This window comes from Trachymyrmex septentrionalis, unplaced genomic scaffold (genome assembly GCF_001594115.1).
Source record: "Trachymyrmex septentrionalis isolate Tsep2-gDNA-1 unplaced genomic scaffold, Tsep1.0 scaffold76, whole genome shotgun sequence".
Lineage (NCBI taxonomy): Eukaryota > Metazoa > Arthropoda > Insecta > Hymenoptera > Formicidae > Trachymyrmex > Trachymyrmex septentrionalis.
The window spans coordinates 1,019,316-1,028,594 of record NW_017305947.1 but is presented as its reverse complement, the minus strand read 5'-3'; the positions used below and the strand labels follow the sequence as shown (position 1 = coordinate 1,028,594).

Sequence of the window (9,279 nt, the reverse complement as noted above, 5' to 3'; positions counted from 1 at the left end):
TTATTTCTCTAAATAAACTTTAATATATATATATATATATACAATCTAAGATAAATATTAATCTCCATTAGAATCCATTAATAATCAATAAATAATAATTTATAATTTTTAAAAATATTATATAAATAGCTTACAAATTTTTCAAATCTTTCTTAATAGCTTGCTTTATCTTATTTAATAGTAAAACATAAATACGATCAATATGAATTAAATTTTCTAATTATAATTTTTTATATTCTTTCTTCTTTCAACGATATTAATGTTTTCAACTCGAAATTCAGTATATAAGAACTTTATTATTCAACACCATTTATTTTCTTAACAGCTACTATTGCTAAATGCAATGCATTATGTATGAAAGCGAGTACCATTGTTTCGGAAAGGATAAATCCAACTATTAGATGAAAGTGGTAGCTATTGCGGAGAAAAACGACTACTTCTTTTCATTAAAGTAATAGATCATAGAATAATAGCAGGATAAATATAATTATACATATAATGTACCCAATGTACAAAAATATCATTATGGAATTTTATGTTTACTCTGTGACTGCGTACGTGCGTGCGTATATGTGTTATATTCTATATTACAATTTATGTTAATTTAAGTAGAATATGAACAATCTCCAAAATGAGTGATAAACATACAAAATAACTTACACAATACATCATAATATTTTTAACCTGATTTAGTCATTTATAACAATTTTACTATGCAGCATTGTAATTGATCGATTATAATCCAACAACGTTATCTATATATCTTAGCGTCATTTAATAAATTTGGTCACATGACCAATGCAATTGGTCAATTCTTCTTCCTCTATCCGAGATCTCGGATGGATTGCTATATCGAACACAAGGCTTTAACTTAAGAGCACTTGCATAATGCATAATGTATAATGCATAAAAAATGAATCAATAAAAATCCTTTATTTCCTTCCTTTCCATGAAATAAAGTACTCTAGTTGGATTTCCTTATGCCTTATGTGTTACGCTTTATATAAGAATCTGTGCTCTTGAATTTAAGCTCTATCAGTATTCAAATCATTAATCGCTGCGTTCAACAAAACACGACAGTTTTGCAACCGTTTTACGATTTTCAGCTGAGATAGGATAATTCTTCTAGATTTAAAAGTATAATCTAATCAGTGCAAAGAAAACTTCCAACAGTTGCAAAATAAACGTTCTGCTAAACGTAATTATTTACGTTCTAACTAAATTCATATGTTACTCACTTCTACCTTCATCGAACATTTCTCTATTGTATAAATATTCTCTTTAGTAATACACACTTTAAAACACTGTGCAGACGTGACGGCACTGCAAAAAAATATGCCAAGTAGTTGGATATAGCAGTATTATAATGATATAGAACATCTAACTCATCATATAACTCTAATGCAAGATTTGTCCTTATATTACATACAACATATTAACATTAAAAGTACACTTATTTCAGGCTCATAAAATTTCATGATGAAGACACGGATTGCAGAAATGTCCGATATGGCGTTATTTCACAGAAGAAAGATACACTTGTAATGTAAAATTTGAGATAAATCTCTTTCAAGTGGATATTTAGTATGCAATTTAAAGGATCATCTTAAACGTAAGCATTCACAAATAATAGAAGAAATACAAAAAGAATTTGAACATTCGTGGATATCGACACATTTCATATCAAATACGTCAAATGATAAATTATAATGCAAGATTTGTTGTTACAAGTTTGTATTGAAAAATGATATAGATGATTTAGCGTGCCATTTGATCAAGCATGGCTTAAATAAAACTCAAAAAAGTGGAAAAAATAACATACAGAGATACGAAAAGAAAAAGTTGAATATGGCAACATTGTAATAAATTTCAGAATCGTAAGGCACAATGTAACATTTGCCATAAAAATTATTCTCAGTACAATTTAAAGACACTGGAAGCACATTTATTTTATGTTCATCAAATATGTCCTGACGAAGAAATAAACAAACAAAATAAGTGATTTAATATGGCAATATTTCAAAAAAGAAGGAAGATTAAGGTTTCAACAGTTTTCGATACTAAATATTCGACTTTTTAAATATTTAAATAATAAGAATTCTAGTTTTAATGCGATTATAATATGTACTTCAGTAAGAAATTTAATTTTGTAGCACTAATCACAACTACATATTCTTTTTAATCTGTTATTTATTTCGTCTATATTTGCAGATTCAATTTTGAATAGGATACAGTAGAGATTTACAATAGATTTTGAAAACAAATATGTGAAGAACAATATGTGAAAAAGCATCAGCAGTTTCAACTAAATTGTTAATTGAAATTATTGAATAAACTGGCACGTTTGACGAAATAAATATCAACTTTCCAATAAGCGTACTATTTGTACGTATTAATTGTATTATTAATTATTTATAATGTTAATTATTATGTAAATCACACACACACAAATAGTTGAATTTTTTCTACATATTAATTTTTTATACATTTGATATAATGTTTGTATTAGGACTATAACTATCCAAATATTATATTACTCAAATCATTCGAAATAATTATTGTTACTCAAAAACATTCGAATTACTTGAATAATTCAAATATTAATGTCCAAAGAATAAAATCTGAAGATTTATTATTTTAGAGGAGCTATTAATTTCGAGAATAGAAAACAAATTGTAAAATATGATATGTCGCAGTTTAAGGATTCAATGGTCCAGAGAATTAATCATAAAAAATTAACGGTGAACTAATATTCGAGTATTCTAATATTAAAATTTGAATAACATATGTACAATATAACATTTGCTTGGTCTGTTTTACTTATTTTACATAAAATATGCCATTGTACATATATAAAATTTATATTGTAGAAATAACATTTTAATGAATCTTGTACTATATATACATATAGTATATACATGCATGTGCGTGTGTGTACATATATTATACATACATATACATATGTAATGCATATAATAGATAATTGATTTTACATATGTATAATTTAAATCGACTAATGAAATATATTTTAAATAGTGTATTTGCATTGTTTTTGAAAGTTGATACATTGATTAATTATATAAGAATAAGTAGCGCAATCAATCGAAATATGTTTTTATTATATAAAGGGTGGGCCATCTATTGGTACGTTTTTGAATAATTGGGGTGACCGAATGGCATACTGTAAGGCCAGTAGAGGGAGCCACATGAACGAAATCGTTTTTCATTCTTGACGCGGATACTTTTAGCTTCACAACAAAAAAAAAATTAATAAAAAATATCAATGTATGCTCATTTGATCGCATTTTTAAACGTACCAATAGATGGCCCACCCTATATAACAAAATGGTTTTTGTTGTATATCTCTTCTAATATTTTATGTACAATACTTAGCGTCGCGATCCTACCGCGTCGCTTGATTTATAATATTTGCTTTGTAATATTTGTTACGTAGTTCATTCTTTTGTATGTTTCAAAAAGTCCTATCTTTATGATAATAATTAATAGATTACTAAATTGTTCCACGTTTATCGCTAAACATGGTAAAATTTTTAATAAACTTTGTGGTAAAATATAAAGAAATATATGCAAAATAGCATCGATAATGCTTAAAAATTTTTACAATAAACAGCAGTTTCTACATTCTTATTCATGCGTCTCTAGATTAATTTGATCCCTACACGCATTTTTACAAATTAATAAAGATAAATAGGTACTACATGTAAAAGTATGCAAATTATAAAAAAAGAGCATATCGCTTTGCGTTTTTTCAAATAGGCAAAATGTTTTCTAAATAATTGCCCTTTTTAAAATTTCTAATTTCTCTTTATAGATTTTTTTTATTATCTTCATGTAATACCTAAGTAGTAGAGCAACGCTTGTAAGACACTAAAAAAACGATTACAGCGCTTTGTTAACGCTTTGTAAACGCTGTGCTACTTGGGTAACTTTTGAAGTATAATATGTAAGTGGATTACTATATACTTATCCGGAAGAAATTAGCAATTTCTTCTTCAAATGAGAAATGAAGATTAGATAAAAATAAATCAATCGAGAGTCTGAAAAGAAAGGAGATGTGGACAAGAGTATTCCATTAACGCGGGCAATACGGAGTTCTGAATCACATCAAAGTACTTATCACGTAATTCAAAAGAAAAATTTCTTCTATAAATCATACCCATAGTAAATCGTTTCGTATTTTATCTTTAAAAACATTAAAAATAGAAAAATGTTACGTGCAGATCCATAAATAAGTAGCAAAGTAGCCATATTACGATTCTGACAATAGCTGAGGATTCAATGTTAAAGCTCGTCGTTTCCACAGACATGGAATGGTTGAATAACTTCGGACAGAGGTGGTACTCAACTAAGTAAAGAGAACCAGGAAATTGCCGTCTCTTCAACCTGCCCTCTCTTTTGTCCGTTCCTTGTGCGGTTGACAATTTCGCTACCTAAACGCGGATAACAGTGATGACATTAGAAAAAGTGATGACACTATCATTAACATTGGAAAATGGAAGCTATTATTTTCTATAAAAAAAATTTTAAATCTCTGAATAAAATTTAATATCTAATTCTTTCTAAAATAATTTATTTTCTTCTGTATAAAAAATAAAATTTTTTCTCTAAATAAAGCAAAGATACTTAAGATTATTCACCATATTTGCACAATGTATACTTTAAGATTCTAAAACGGAATTTTTTTTCGGACAAAATCACAATAAAGTAAAATATATAACATGAAAAAGACAATTTTTTTTTTAAATCTAAAAATTTAAATTGTAGATGCGGATCTAAAAATCATTTTAGGACTATCAAAATAATTACGTAAGATGATCAAATTAATTGCTAAAATATCAAAACTTTTTGCAATATTATTCATCATTTAATTCCTACGTATAATTACATATTTTAATAATTCAGCAAAATTATTTTCAAATTTTTATCTAGTTAAAAATATATAATCGAAATTGAATACTTGTTTCAAGATAATCTTTGCCTAAATTTTTCATTGAAAAAAATTCTCGTTTACTTCTTTTTATTTATGCGATGGTACTATTTGAAAAAGTAGGATTATCCTAGAAACATCAGCACGTAAAAACCAAGTTAGTTTTTGAGAAATTAATTGCCCTGAAAGGCATTAACGTCTTGCTATCTGCTACAAATTATACTTTCCTTAATGCCAAGCAGCTCCTGACGTCAGAGGTACAACTCCGCGGAGAAGTTAAATCTCTGACGTGTACGAGAGTGGCCCAATATGACTCGCGACACATTCCTGGAAAGTCCCGGCGATTACTCCGAGTCAATCTGACTCGGGTAGTCATGACGACGGCACAGTGCATTGGGGAAAAGTACGTATATCTGTTTCCGTTCGACTTCTTTCATCGTGTAAGGAGTACGGTAATAAAATAGAAGGAGAAAAAAGAGTGAAGGAGGCGGTGGCATGCGGTAGGTTAAAGAGGGAAGTCCGATCGAAGTCATTCCAAGAGTCCTGGGTAAGGCGACTGCTCTCAATGCGACTTCATCCCTCTTTTCTGTTCTTTAGGGTAGAGAGAAATAACTTTTCTCGAGCACACATTTCTTTGCGTTCTTATGCAGAGCCGTTTCAAGATTATTATCGACTCTACTCCTGCATACCAAGTGACTTAATATTTTCCGTTCAGGGGGATTTACCGCCCGATTTTATGATAAAATCTTAAATCATTGGGAAATTACACAAGCAGTAGTTCTCGTATGTTATTCAATTTTAATTGCAATTAAATTGTATAAAAGATTTCAATATTCATGTAAGTATATGTATCTACAAGACGATTAGGAAAAACGAGACAATTTAAATGTAAAAAGTTTGCTAATTATTTCTTTATATTCTTATTGACTTTTTAGGCGTAAATTTGGAACTTTTAAGATAACATTTTAGCAGCGTATTAAAAGAACAGTCTATAAAAAATGTCCTTTCTTCGACCAAAATAATTTTCGTACCAACAAGATAACGAAGTAAAAGAAACCGTGAATAGAATTCAAGCGTAGAATTTTTTTTATTTTCAATTTTCATGAGTAACCTTCGTCTACTACATTGTTGTGAAAGAACAGCTATTTTTGTTTTCAAGATTCCTTTCTAGATCACAATCAGGTTGCCTAAGATCTGTCAGCAACGCCAACAAGCATTAAGCAACAGGAAGTGTATGATTGAAAACTAGGATCATGCTTATCTGGAATAATTCAATTTACCGTCTGAATGCTTCCTTGATTTTGCACTTGTAATGAAATTACAAATGATGTCGCTTTAACGGCAGCGCCCTAATTTTGCCTTCCAGCTGCTCCTACGTCTCTCAATTTCGCGATTAATTTCTTAACGTAATGATACCGTTGCCTTGAAAGACATGAAGAACTATAAAATATGTTTCAACAACAGCTCCCTAAAGCAATAAATTAATACATCAAGTAAAATGACGAGGATAAATTTTAATTAGAGTTTGGAACACATTGTAGTAAAGTTAATTATAGCTAAATTAGTTAAGTTGTTGACGCTAGGTAATTTTTAGTAATGATCTCATTAATTTACATTATATTCATATAGTAATTTTAATTAACATGTTCCTTCTGTAATTATAAAGTAATAACACAATAACACATTCTCTTCGCGTGAAGTTAAATAAACTCCGAAATTGTAAAGCTGAAGGTTGAAAACAGATTTCTATTTAGATTATATTTAGAAAAACTAATCTTTGTTTTATTATTACAGTCTACTTATTTACCAGAGCGTCAAACGGATAATCGCACAAATAGGCAAGTAAAATTAAATTGCACTTCCTGTCATAGCCAGAGTAAAAATTAACGCGTCGACCACCTACGCACCGCTAACCGAGTGTCCAGCTGTTATCGATTGCGTATCCGTTATCGATCCTTGACCATTCGCGACGGGACGAGGCAAGCGAATCTCGATATGCGACATGATCGTGATTGGTCGAACAGTTCCTCTGGTGAACGACAAAGAGGTGGGGAGTTGCATAAAGCACGGTACAAACGCGGATGGAGCGGCAATTCGTCGTGGAACACCAGTCGTGCGCACTCCACTAGCTCGCGATATCATCTCGGACACGTGGATATCGTCGCTGTCAAGAAGGATTGCAAGAAGGAAGTAAATCACCCGATTATCGAGGTTCGCGAGGTTACTTCAAACGTGAGTCGAATATCAATTTTTCAATTTCATCTAGAAGCAAAATGCATTTCTGTTTTTCTCAAGTATTCTATAGACGTATATATTTATATATCAATGCTTATCAAATCGTCGTTGTAGAATATAAAATTTTCATTGTTATAGGCACTGTAGGTACGTACATTTGTAGTATTTTAGACAATCTTTAGAATCTTTAGAATCTAATGAAAAGAAAATTTGATTAAATAAATCGTGTCGTCTGCTACATCATATTTTCAAAGGCAATTTTTACGATAGTGTATACTTGAGTGATATAATCTATAATTATATCTCAAAAAAACTACTGTTCGAAACAACAAATAATAAATGCTTTTATCTAATTTATTTTTTCAAGAACGTTCTTGCTGTGATATTTTAATTCGCAAAATTTTGCACATCACTATAAAAAAAATTATAATTTATTTGTAAAGTTAAAATAAAAAAGAACATTGTACTTCAATAAGCGTAAAAATATTCTACAATTATATGATAGAACGTAATGCGTGATTGCATTAAAATGTATGATATTTTAAATGTATATAACAATTATTTATAAAAAATTTATAACAAAATTTCTCTATACAATAAATTCATGTTCAACGTAAGTACATTTTAGTGTATTTGATAAAAGGCTGAGTAATTTCGAAACCAAGATTGTTTAAGCTCTCAAAGGTCCTATAATTGATGCCAAGGAATGAACTTTAATAATAGCACTTGCTATAGTCTCCAAACGCGCACAAAGTATCCAAAATCAATTATTAAACTTAGTTTATAGCTTTTGTCCCAACATAGTCTGATCGAAAAGCTAGCTAAACGCATTAGCGTTAAATTAATCTGTCACGTTCTTCAAAAATGATGATTGAAGAACAGATCGAATAGTATTTTGAGATTATCTAATATTTGCGAGAACTATTTTTGGTATATTGACGTGTTATAAATAGGAATATTGCCGTCTGAATAATTGTACGAATAAGAGTAACGTTTACAGCGGGTGCTATATTTGAGATCCACATAAATTTAACGTGAATATTTTGATTGGTTTCATTCAGCGCATTTGAATACGAATTTTTTAATTTTTTTTACGAGATTTTCTTTATTCGCTTTAATATTAATATCTTATAAAAAAACCCATCAAAACCGAAAGATCAACGATCATTAAGCTATGTATATATTAATAATAAAATAATTTATTAACTTTTTTTTATCAGAATTTATTATTAATATTACAAATACAGTTTGATATCGTATTATCAAGTCTACAGTGTCGAATAAAAGTAATAAGTGAGCGATAAAAGTAATATAAAAAAAGCGATAATATAGCAATCTTATTCAATAATTAATTACCAAACAAATTAAATAACACATAAAATATTTTATTTAAAAAATGAGTGTTACTTAAAAGATGGTGTCCAGTTTGACATTTAACTTACACTATCTCTGGAATTTAAAGAAACAGGTCATGATCATGATAGATATTTCACAAAATACAGCAAAACAAACGTTTTTGTATTAAATCTTGAATTTCTAAATAAATTATGGTTTAAATACACGACGCGAGATATATAAGTTAATAAATATAAAAAAAATATTTTTTATAAATAAAATACGATAGGATCGAGTTACAACGTGTACCATCTCGTGCGTAAAATTAGTCTATCTAGCAAAACGTTACTCCAACTCAAATAAACAGATTATAATGGCTTTACGATAACCCGATCAGAAAAACAGTTCGATGATTCGTCATTATCTTTAATTACTGACGCGAAAGGCGCAGTTTCCTTTCGAGAAATATTCGCTGATATCAGTGCAAGTGGGGATTCCCTGACCGCCATGGGAGTTTCCTTTATCGCGTGAGAAACAGATCTCTACGTTTCTTCATCTTTTTTATCCTGCTTTTTCTCACGTGCCTCCAAGATGTTTCAAAGAATTTAATTATTATTCTCTAGAGTATTTAATTATTATTTTCTAAAGTATTTAATTATTTTTCTCAAGTATTCTCGTAACAAATGCAACAATATTATTCGTACTTTAATTTCATATATTTTACAGTTTTTAATAATGTTACGCTTTTGATTATCAAGCTC

The 9,279-nt window shown here is 29.2% G+C and overlaps 1 protein-coding gene across 2 annotated transcripts in view; it reads left to right on the top strand.

Moving 5' to 3' along the window:
* Positions 1-7,085: 7,085 nt before the first annotated feature.
* Positions 7,086-9,279, top strand: part of LOC108754102 (aromatic-L-amino-acid decarboxylase) — a 10,235-nt gene continuing 8,041 nt past the window's right edge. The window contains exons 1-2 of one of the 2 annotated variants that reach the window (XM_018496155.1): positions 7,086-7,182; positions 7,326-7,330. The gene's annotated coding sequence lies outside the window, so the exon portion shown is untranslated. The remainder of the gene's footprint in view (positions 7,183-7,325; positions 7,331-9,279) is intronic. The other variant, XM_018496154.1, reaches the window with a different exon arrangement.